At 45.0% G+C, this 10,030-nt stretch overlaps 1 pseudogene; it reads left to right on the top strand.

Annotated features, from left to right (window-relative positions):
* The first annotated feature begins 8,165 nt into the window (after positions 1 to 8,165).
* LOC128833758 (DNA (cytosine-5)-methyltransferase 3B-like) lies at positions 8,166 to 9,318 on the top strand (annotated as a pseudogene).
* Positions 9,319 to 10,030: the final 712 nt, after the last annotated feature.

The following is a 10,030-nucleotide window of genomic DNA, read 5'->3' on the forward strand; positions in this document are numbered from 1 at the left end:
GAAGAGGAAGACAGTGTATCCAACAGATGGCAGAAAGTGAGAGAGACACTTAGATCAGCATGCCAGGAAGTGCTTGGAATCAAGAAATACCAGCAGAAAGAGTGGATCACAGCAGAGACCTTGACTAAGATAGAAGATAGAAAGAAAAAGAAGGCAGTAGTTAATAACAGCAGGACTAGAGCAGCAAAGGCTAAAGCGCAAAAAGAATATGCTGAAGCCCATAGAGCAGTGAAGAGGAATATTAAGAAGGATAGGAGAGATTATGTGGATGGACTGGCAGCAGAAGCGGAGCAGGCAGCATACAACGGTAATATGAAACAGCTGTATGACGTCACCAAGCGACTGTCTGGAAAGTTCAGCAAGCCAGAACATCCCGTCAAAGAGAAGCAGGGAAAGTCTATAACAGCAATAGAACAACAGATGACTAGATGGGCGGAGCATTTTGAGGAACTCCTGAATAGACCCACTAAATCCACCAGACATTGACCCAGCCAACGAAGACCTTCCAATCAATTGTGACAGACCAACCAGAGATGAGATCAGAAAAGCCATCACTATGATGAAGAACAGGGAGGCGGCTGGACTTGACGATATCCCAGCAGAGGCCCTGAAAGTAGATCTGGATGCTTCAGTGGAAATGCTGTACCCCCTCTTTGAGAAGATATGGGAAGAAGAAGTGATTCCGGCAGACTGGAAAGAGGGATACCTTATTAAAATCCCCAAGAAAGGAGTCCTCAGCAATTGTGCCAACTACAGAGGAATCACACTTCTGTCAGTGCCAGGGAAGGTCTTCAACAGAGTCCTCTTAGAATGAAGGATTCCGTCGATCCACAGCTACGAGATGAGCAGGCAGGTTTCCGGCAAAATAGATCATGCACGGACCAGATAGCAACGCTCCGCATCATAGTCGAGCAGTCTATGGAGTGGAACTCCTCGTTATACATCAACTTTGTTGACTATAAGAAAGCATTCGATAGCGTGGATCGAGAGACTCTCTGGAAGCTCCTTTGGCATTATGGCATCCCAGTAAAGGTGGTTAACCCGATTAAGAACTTATATGAAGGCATACACTGTAGAGTGATCCATGGAGGGCAGCTTACGAACAGCTTTCAAGTGCAAACTGGAGTCAGTCAAGGATGCTTGTTTTCACCATTTCTTTTTCTCCTGGTCATTGATTGGATTATGAAGATATCCACCTATGAGCGCAGGAACGAAATCCAGTGGACGTTGTGGACCCAGCTTGATGACCTGGACTTTGCCGACAACCTTGCACTCCTTTCGCATAGCAAACAGCAGATGCAAGGGAAGACCAACGTAGTGGCAGCCACATCATCACAGGTTGGCTTCAACATCCACAAGGACAAGACCAAGATCCTCAAGATTAACTCCATCAGTAATGACCCAGTCACACTGAACGGAAGCCCTCTGGAAGAAATGCAGTCCTTTACCTACTTAGGCAGCATCATCAACCAACAGGGTGGCACAGACGCAGACATCAAAGCAAGGATCGGTAAGGTAAGAGCAGCTTTCTTACAGCTCAGGAACATCTGGAGCTCCAGAGAGCTGTCTTTGGCAACAAAGATTCGACTGTTCAACTCCAACGTGAAATCAGTCTTATTGTATGGAGCTGAAACCTGGAGGACAACCACCAGGAAGATCCATACTTTCATAAATAGTTGCCTTAGAAGGATTCTCCAGATCCGTTGGCCAGACATCATCAGCAACATCTACCTCTTGGAGAGGACCCATCAACTTCCTGCAGAGGAAGAAATTAGAAGGAGAAGGTGGGGCTGGATAGGACACACACTACGCAAGCAGCCAACCAACATCACTAGACAGGCATTGCGGTGGAATCCCCAAGGCAAGCGGAAAAGAGGCCGTCCAAGAAATACCTGGCGACGCGACCTTCAGGCTGATAGCATAAAAATGGGCTATACCTGGAACCAGTTAGAGCAAATGGCCCAGGATAGAGGACTCTGGAGATCTATGGTTGGCGGCCCATCCCCTGATTGGGGTGACAGGCATGAGTATGAGTGAGTGAGTGTACATAATAGTTTTTTGCCTTTTGTTTCATAATAAATTTTATTTATATAACCCTTTTGCTGATTTTTAAAGTGTTACATAAACAGGACAGGTGAAATATTATCATGTAAAGCAACCATAAACACATGAAAAGACCTAGGTTTACAATTTATGATTAAAACTCTACTATCTACACAATATACATAGACATAAAATGTAAAAACTTAAATATCTTAGAAATAATAGCCAATCAGTTGTTTTAATTGTCATATTTGAATTCAGCACATCAAATTACATAATAAATAGCACATTTTATCTCTGAAGCAGACGACTTCTCAAAAATTGTAGACCAGTGTAATACAAACATAAAAACAAGATGATCATACTTGGCTAATTATAACATTTTCACAGATACCTTACATGGCATATCTGGCACAATTCATTACAATATTAAAATACTGGTATGAATATCATAAAGTGCCTCCCATATTCCATACAAAGTCACAATTAGTAAAATTTAATAAAATTTGTCCTTTTTTAAATAAAAGGGCTTAGCAGGGGTGGATCTATGTTTTTTGCTGCCCCAAGCACGGCAGGCAGGCAGCTTTCGGCGGTGCGCCTGCGCGCGATCCGCTGGTCATACGGATTCAGCGGCATGCCTGTGGGAGGTCCGCCGGTGCCGTGCCATTGGCGTCCCCGCCGCCGAATTGCTGCTGAAGCTGCAGGACCGACGGACCTTTCGCAGGCATGCCGCCAAAAGCCGCCTGCCTTCTGCCCTCACAGTGACCGTCAGGCTGTCCCCCGTGGCTTGCCGCCCCAAGCGCACGCTTGTTGTGCTGGTGCCTGGAGTCGCTGCTGGGGCTTAGGAAGAAAAAAAAATTTAAGATAATAACAGTTTCTATTTTCAAAAGAGAAATTTTTCTGGCTTGCAACCAAATCTAGCGTGAAACTAGACTGATTTCCAACTAAACATATGGCCAAATTCATTGAGGGCTTCAGTGGAATTTACACAAGTATAAAAAAGGACCAAATCAGCTCTGGGTGAAAATTGGCATAGCTCCATTGAAGTAAATGGTGCTGTTCACATAAGGACCCATGGAGGATCAGCCCTTGAAAGCAGAAATTTGCCCCTGATGAGAAATTTAGGACAAGAGCTAATAATCCAACCACCTTAAAGAAGAGGACTGCTTCTGATAATTATAATGGTCATTATTTGGGAAAGTTTGAATAAGAACAATATTTTTTTATTAAAAAGTTTACTGGCAGTCATTTTAGGATGGCCACATTACTCATGAGTGATGAAGCCATGAGTTATAAGTATATTCCCCAAGATGAGTGCCACTAAAACTATAACACTACACCAAACTCTCCAACTATCATTGGAAGTGCAGTGAATCTTCCCTTTCCTGCGGTATATGGAACCATTTTTAGCCATGATATCAGTCCGCTTTCAGACCAAGAACTGGTCAGGACCAAATGTTACCTGCCCTCCTCCTCCAACTAGTTTAATTTTAGGGAGAAAATTTCACATTATGAGAGAAAGAAGGAAACCTGTATCTGGCCAACAGTGCATTTAAAGAATGAGCTGTTGGAAGCTGCCATTGGTGGGGGATGTATTAGTTTGAGTAGCTTTGGCTATGGTATTACACTAGCACATCTCATTGATAAGCAGCCTAACTGCCTGTGTGAAATTCACTGTCTGGGACAGCTTCAACCTTATCAGCATGGATGGCACCCACCCCAGGGTTCTCATGTCTTCCTCCAGCACCTGGGCCCAGGATTTAATGCACTGGTGACCTCCCCACCAGAACCCCACTGCTTTGAAATTCACAAATATGTTTGCCTCACATCAACTGGATTCATAACCTGTAAAAATCTAATAAAGAGAGGTCTTTTCAGGATCGAAAAGAGCCCCCTGGAAGACCTATGATACTATGGGTGGATGGCGCCAGTCTCCTTTCCCTTATAGGCACCCTACCCTGTTGGCTCAGGACAGAACATTGTGGAGAAGCATAATACTTTCAGTTGCTTCTCTGCAGCATGAGAACTAACCTATCCTGTTTGAAGCTGCTCAGAGGTTTGTAATGATAGAAGTAGCTTCTTCTATATATTTAGAGGCATCAGAATACCATGGAGACAACAAATATAGAATCTCTGCCCTACTGTTGTTCTAATGACACTTGTCAAATAATTTTTCTCCTAGCTGTTATACTAGATTTCTGAAAGAAGAGGCGATAAACAGCCAGTCCACAAATCTCCAATAGTTTTGTCACTCTCTCTAGAATTTTATAGGTCTCAGTATGGGGGCAATTGGGGTACGAGAGAAAATCTAATCCATAACCTTTCTGAACTTGACACTCCATTGCGTAAGAAATGACTCATGTTTCTTCAGCATTCTTCCTATTCCTTTTCTTCTCGTTGAAATACCACAATTTGCTGAAATTGTTATGACAAGGAACTGAATCACCTTTTCGAAGGTTTATTCTTCTCCTCCTACTCTGCCTCTTCTTTAAGATACTGAGCCCAAAGAGTCTGATCACAGAATTAATGTCAATTTGGACATTCTGGACTTACTTTTCAGTTTTCTCATTATCCTCTGTTACGGGGTAGTTGACTCTGTTAGTAGACTGGGCCCAGGTCCCTCTGTCACAGCAGGTGAGCCCAATTCAGCCAATTAAAAGGGCTAAGCTACACCTGAGCCTATAAAGGGCTGCTAAAGGCTAGGCCAAGGGACTGATAGGGACAACTGTGCCAGAGGAAAGGAAGCCATGGTGGAGGGGAGCTGACTCCTACGGTGAGTCCCTAGAGCAAGGGGCCAGATGCTCAGGGAGACAGCGCTGGAGGCACATAATGCATTCAGTTGCCTTTCTGCAGTCCAAGTGACAGCATGAGGACTAACCTATCCTGTTTGAAGCTGCTCAGAAGCATGAGAACTAACATGTCCTGTTTCAAGTTGTTTGAAGCTGCTCAAGAATGGACCTGAGCTGACTAGAAATGGGAAGTTGCCAGGAACATGGAACGACTTTTTTCCCCTGTAAAAGTCATTCCAACTGAAATATGATTAGTATATAAATTCTAAGGCTGAAAATCTTTTGTAAAGTTGATAAAATATTTTGGCTATTTTTAAGCTACAGGAATAGGGTGCTGGAGATCCCTGGGCAGGGTGACCCTGAAGCCTGAGAACAAAGAGTGAATTAAAAGACTGTTTTCTGTTTGTTTATTCACTTGTGAAGGAGAACCTGCTTGAAAGACTGTGTGTAGTATCACATACTTGGGGATAGCTGAGAGGAGGGGGAAAGATGCCCCACACAGTTCCATCCACCAAGTGTTTTGTTCAGTGTTTGTACATTTAATCTCCTTGCTTTTATTTTTCAGAACAGAAACTGACTCATATCTTACTTCCATCTACACTGGACAGAGCTTTGGTATAGCTGAGGATCTGGGCCATTTGTCCAATTTGAATGAACATCACTCAGAACACAATGGATTTGTTTCTAATCTTGCTTCTATTGGTTTTATACCAGCACAACCCCTTTGTCTTCATTGGAGTTACTCCTCATTTTACACCAATGCCTGTGAGATCAGAATCAGGCCCCAAGGCTGATCCACATCATCTTGAACAGAAATGTAATTTACTCTTCCAAGTGAGAGACAGAATTACCTTGCCATAAATCAGTGCCAGACAGTGGTCTATACAGATGTTCTCTGTTTTTTACAGAACAGCATCATTACCTAGTCATACTCAGTGTTTCTCCCCTCATACTCTCAGGCTTACATCTTTTATCTTTGTGGCATTTTGGGCAGCTAAAATATCCTCATGTCACCAAATGTCCAATCTCATTCTTAGTTCAAGCAGAGATTATAGTCACACTTTTCACATTGGGATAGCTAACGTTGTATCAGCACAACCTTGTTTTTTAAGGGTCTTATCTTTTTTTTCCCCCTGTAAAAGTCATTCCAACTGAAATATGATTAGTATATAAGTTCTAAGGCTGAAAATCTTTTGTAAAGTTGATAAAATATTTTGGCTATTTTTAAGCTACAAGCAGAAGAAAAAGGAAATGTTCTGTTTTTGACACAGTTTGATGCCTTTGTTTAGAGAAAACATGTTTTCTACTTTAAAATGAAAATTGGCAATCATTTCAGGTGGAATCCCTTCATGAGCAGAAAGCCTGAACAACAAGACTTTGTGTAGATGGAACCCTAGGTGTTGTGAGGGGAAGTCACCCTCCTTGAAATTAGGATCAAGGCACTGGGCGGCAGTGTACCAGAGACAAAGTAAAGGTAGAGGTGAACTCCCTCTCCTTGGATAAAAAATAAACAGAGGGAGAGATCTACCCCTCTCCCAGATTGGAGGAGTCATTCTCAGTTCTACTTCCTTTTGAGCTGCTCTGGTAGAGAATCACTTCCAAGTAATCAAGTAGGATTGTTTGGTGAAAGACTTCCTGCTTTCCAATAGGATCTTTCAGATCTCAGAAGAACATTATCTACTGCTCTCAACATTCCAGAAGTTGAGTTGTCAGGGTGTGTTGATCTGTGTGTAAAATCCCACCCCAATCCAGACATAGGAGATCCGATAGACTGGGGAGCAGGACATGTGATTCTGACATCAGTTGCAGAAGGTTGGAGGAAAAAAAACCTACTACTCTTATGTCAGAATTATCAAAAGCATCTTAATTCCATCCTTTCAGGTTTCTAAGCCCTGGTCTACACTACAGGATTAGGTCGAATTTAACCATGTTAGGTCGATTTAAAAATGACTGCATCCACACCACCATTCCATCGATCTAAAGAGCTCTTAAAATCAACTTCTGTACTCCTCCCCGATGAGGGGAGTAGCACTAAAATCAACCTTGCTGGGTCGAATTTGGGGTAGTGCAGACACAAATCGACAGTATTGGCCTCCAGGAGCTATCCCAGAGTCCTCCATTGTGACCACTCTGGACAGCACTTTGAACTCCCATGCACTAGCCAGTTACACAGGAAAAGTCCTGGGAACCTTTGAATTTAATTTCCTGTTTGGTCAGCATGGTGAACTCAGCAGCACTCAGCAGCACAGGTGACCATGCACTCCCCCCAGAATCGTAGCGCATAGAATGTTTCTACGTTCCCTCTATCATATCCGTCCCTGAGGTTATCGCAGATTAGAAGGCGAAAAAAACGCACTCGCGATGACATGTTTTCCAAGCTCATGCAGTCCTCCCGCACTGATAGGGCACAGCTTAATGCATGGAGGCATTCAGTGACAGAGACCAGGAAAGAATTAAATAAGCGCAAAGAGCAGAGGCAGGACGTGATGCTGAGGCTAATGGGGGGGCAAATGGACATGATGAAGCATCTGTTGGGGGAGTAAATGAACATGATGAAGCATCTGTTGGAGCTGCAGGAAAGACAACAAGAGCACAGACCCCTGCTGCATCCACTGTATAACCGCTTACCCTCCTCCCCATGATCCATAGCCTCCTCACCAGATGCCCAAAAACGCAGGGAGGGAGGCTCCGGGCACCCAGCCACTCCACTCCAGAGGATGGCCCAAGCAACACAAGGCTGTCATTCAAACAATTTGATTTTTAGTGTGGCTATAATAAGCAATGTGGTCTTATTCTTCCCTCCTCCCCCACACCACCCAGGCCACTTTGTCCGTTATCTCATTTTTTTTAATTAATAAAGAAAGAATGCATGGTTTCAAAACAATAGTTACTTTATTTTGAAGGGGGAAGGGTGGTTGGCTTACAGAGAATTAAAATCAACAAAGGGGGCGGGTTTGCATCAAGAAAAAACACACACAACTGTCACACCGAAGCCTGGCCAGTCATTAAACTGGATTTTAAAGCCTCTCTGATGTGCAGCATGCCTTGCTGTGCTCTTCTAATAGTCCTGGTGTCTGGCTGCTCAAAATCGGATGCCAAGCAATTTGCCTTAACCTCCCACCCTGCCATAAACGTCTCCCCCTTACTCTCACAGATATGGAGCACACAGAAAGCAGCAATAACAATGGGAATGTTGGTTGCGCTGAGGTCTGACCTCGTCAGCAAACAGTGCCAGCAAGCTTTTAAACGTCCAAAGGCACAGTCTACCATCAATCTGCATTTGCTCAGCCTATAGTTGAACTGCTCCTTACTATTGTCCAGGCTTCATGAGCCATGGGAGCAAGGGGTAGGCTGGGGTGGGTGCAACTACACGGTGCTGCCGGCTGGGAGAGCAGCCTGAGGCAGAAGCCTCCAGCTCGCATGGTATTCCAGGCAGGACTGAATCTCCATGAGACAAAACTTAAAGAAGAGAATGACCTGGAGTCTCTGGCTCCCATTCGGTGCTCTAAGAGGAGAATGGCCATGTCTGTCCAGATGCCCCTGATCGACCTCACTGAGGAGGATTCCAAGGAGTCCTCCCAGAGCAGCAGTACCATGTCTGCCAGCAGCACCCAGGAGGACCAGAACGGATTTCCCAAGCTCATCGCTGGGGAGCAGGAAAGCAGAGTGCAGGGGAAGTGGTGGAATATCAGGATGGGAAAGATTTTGGAATTGGGGAGCTTGTGTGGGGGAAGATCAAGGGCTTCTTCTGGTGGCCTGAAATCATCGTCTCCTACAGTCCAAAAGTCAGGCAATCTCTGGAATGTGCTGGGTGCAATAGTTTGGGGACAGGAAGTTCTCCGAGATTTCAGCAGACAAGCTGGTCGGTCAGATGGCTTTTAGGCAGCATTTCAACCATTCCACATTTAATAAGCTGGTCTCCTATCGACGAGCTGTACACCATGCCCTGGAGGTTGCTAGGAGCCGGGCAGGGAAGACGTTCCAGAACCGCCAGCCAAGCGGCTAAAGACTAACTTCTGCAACAACGGCAAAGAATGGGTGGAGGAGGACCAGAGCAGAAAGCAAATGGTTTCCGAAGTCACAAACAACAACAGGATCCTTATCATGTGGGAGAAAAAACCCAGCCACATTCCACTCACTGTTTAAGGGGGGCCTTTGCCAGACTTGCAGGGATCGATTCCTGGAGCTTTTCTACATGTCTGACGAGGATGGGTACCAGTCCTACTGCACTGTCTGCTGTGAAGGCAAGGAGCTGCTGTTGTGTATCTATCCCAGCTGCTGCAAGTGCTTCTGTGTCGAATGCTTGGAGGTCCTGGTAGGGCAAGGTACCTCGGCCAGGGCAAAAGAGCAAGAGCCCTGGAGCTGTTACATGTGTCAACCACAGAAGTGCTATGGGGTGTTACAGCACCGACTGGACTGGAATGTATGGCTGCAAGACTTCTTCACCAATGACAAAGGACAGGAATATGATGCACCCAATATCTAAAAAGGCCCGCACATTTCCCAGAGTCACTACCCTTGATAACACAATGTCAATGATTGCATTGGCTACTTGGATCACAGCAGCCCCCACGGTATACTTGCCCACAACAGCAGTGGTGATGGTGAGCTGAGCGGGCTCCATGCTTGCCGTGGTATGGCATCTGTACATGTAACCCAGGAAAAAAGGCGCAAACCGATTGTCTGCCGTTGCATTCACGGAGGGAGGGGCGACTGAAGACATGTACCCAAAACCACCCGCGACAATGTTTTTGCCTCATCAGGTTTTGGGAGCTTAACCCAGAATTCCAATGGGCGGCGGAGACTGCAGGAACTGTGGGATAGCTACCCACAGTGCACCACTCCGTAAGTCAATGCTAGCCATGGTAGTGAGGACCCACTCCGCCGACTTAATGGATTTAGTGGGGACATATGCAATCGACTGTATAAAATTGATTTCTAAAAATCAATGTCTATAAAATCGACCACATTTTGTAGTGTAGACATACCCTAAGTGACTTTCTGGATCAATTGAATCAGAAGGAATGTACAGAGGAATTCCTGACACCAGTCCAGGAGAAGAGCATAGACATCTGTCAGTGATACTGGGTCCTTTTTGCCCCAGAGTGTATCCTGAGATGTTAGTCAGTCTTTGTCTCTCTGACAGTGACATAAGAAGCAACCTGGGTTTTGCCCTGATTGAGGAATAGTTGATGAAG

This window comes from Malaclemys terrapin, chromosome 3 (genome assembly GCF_027887155.1).
Source record: "Malaclemys terrapin pileata isolate rMalTer1 chromosome 3, rMalTer1.hap1, whole genome shotgun sequence".
In the NCBI taxonomy this organism is placed as follows: Eukaryota; Metazoa; Chordata; order Testudines; family Emydidae; genus Malaclemys; species Malaclemys terrapin.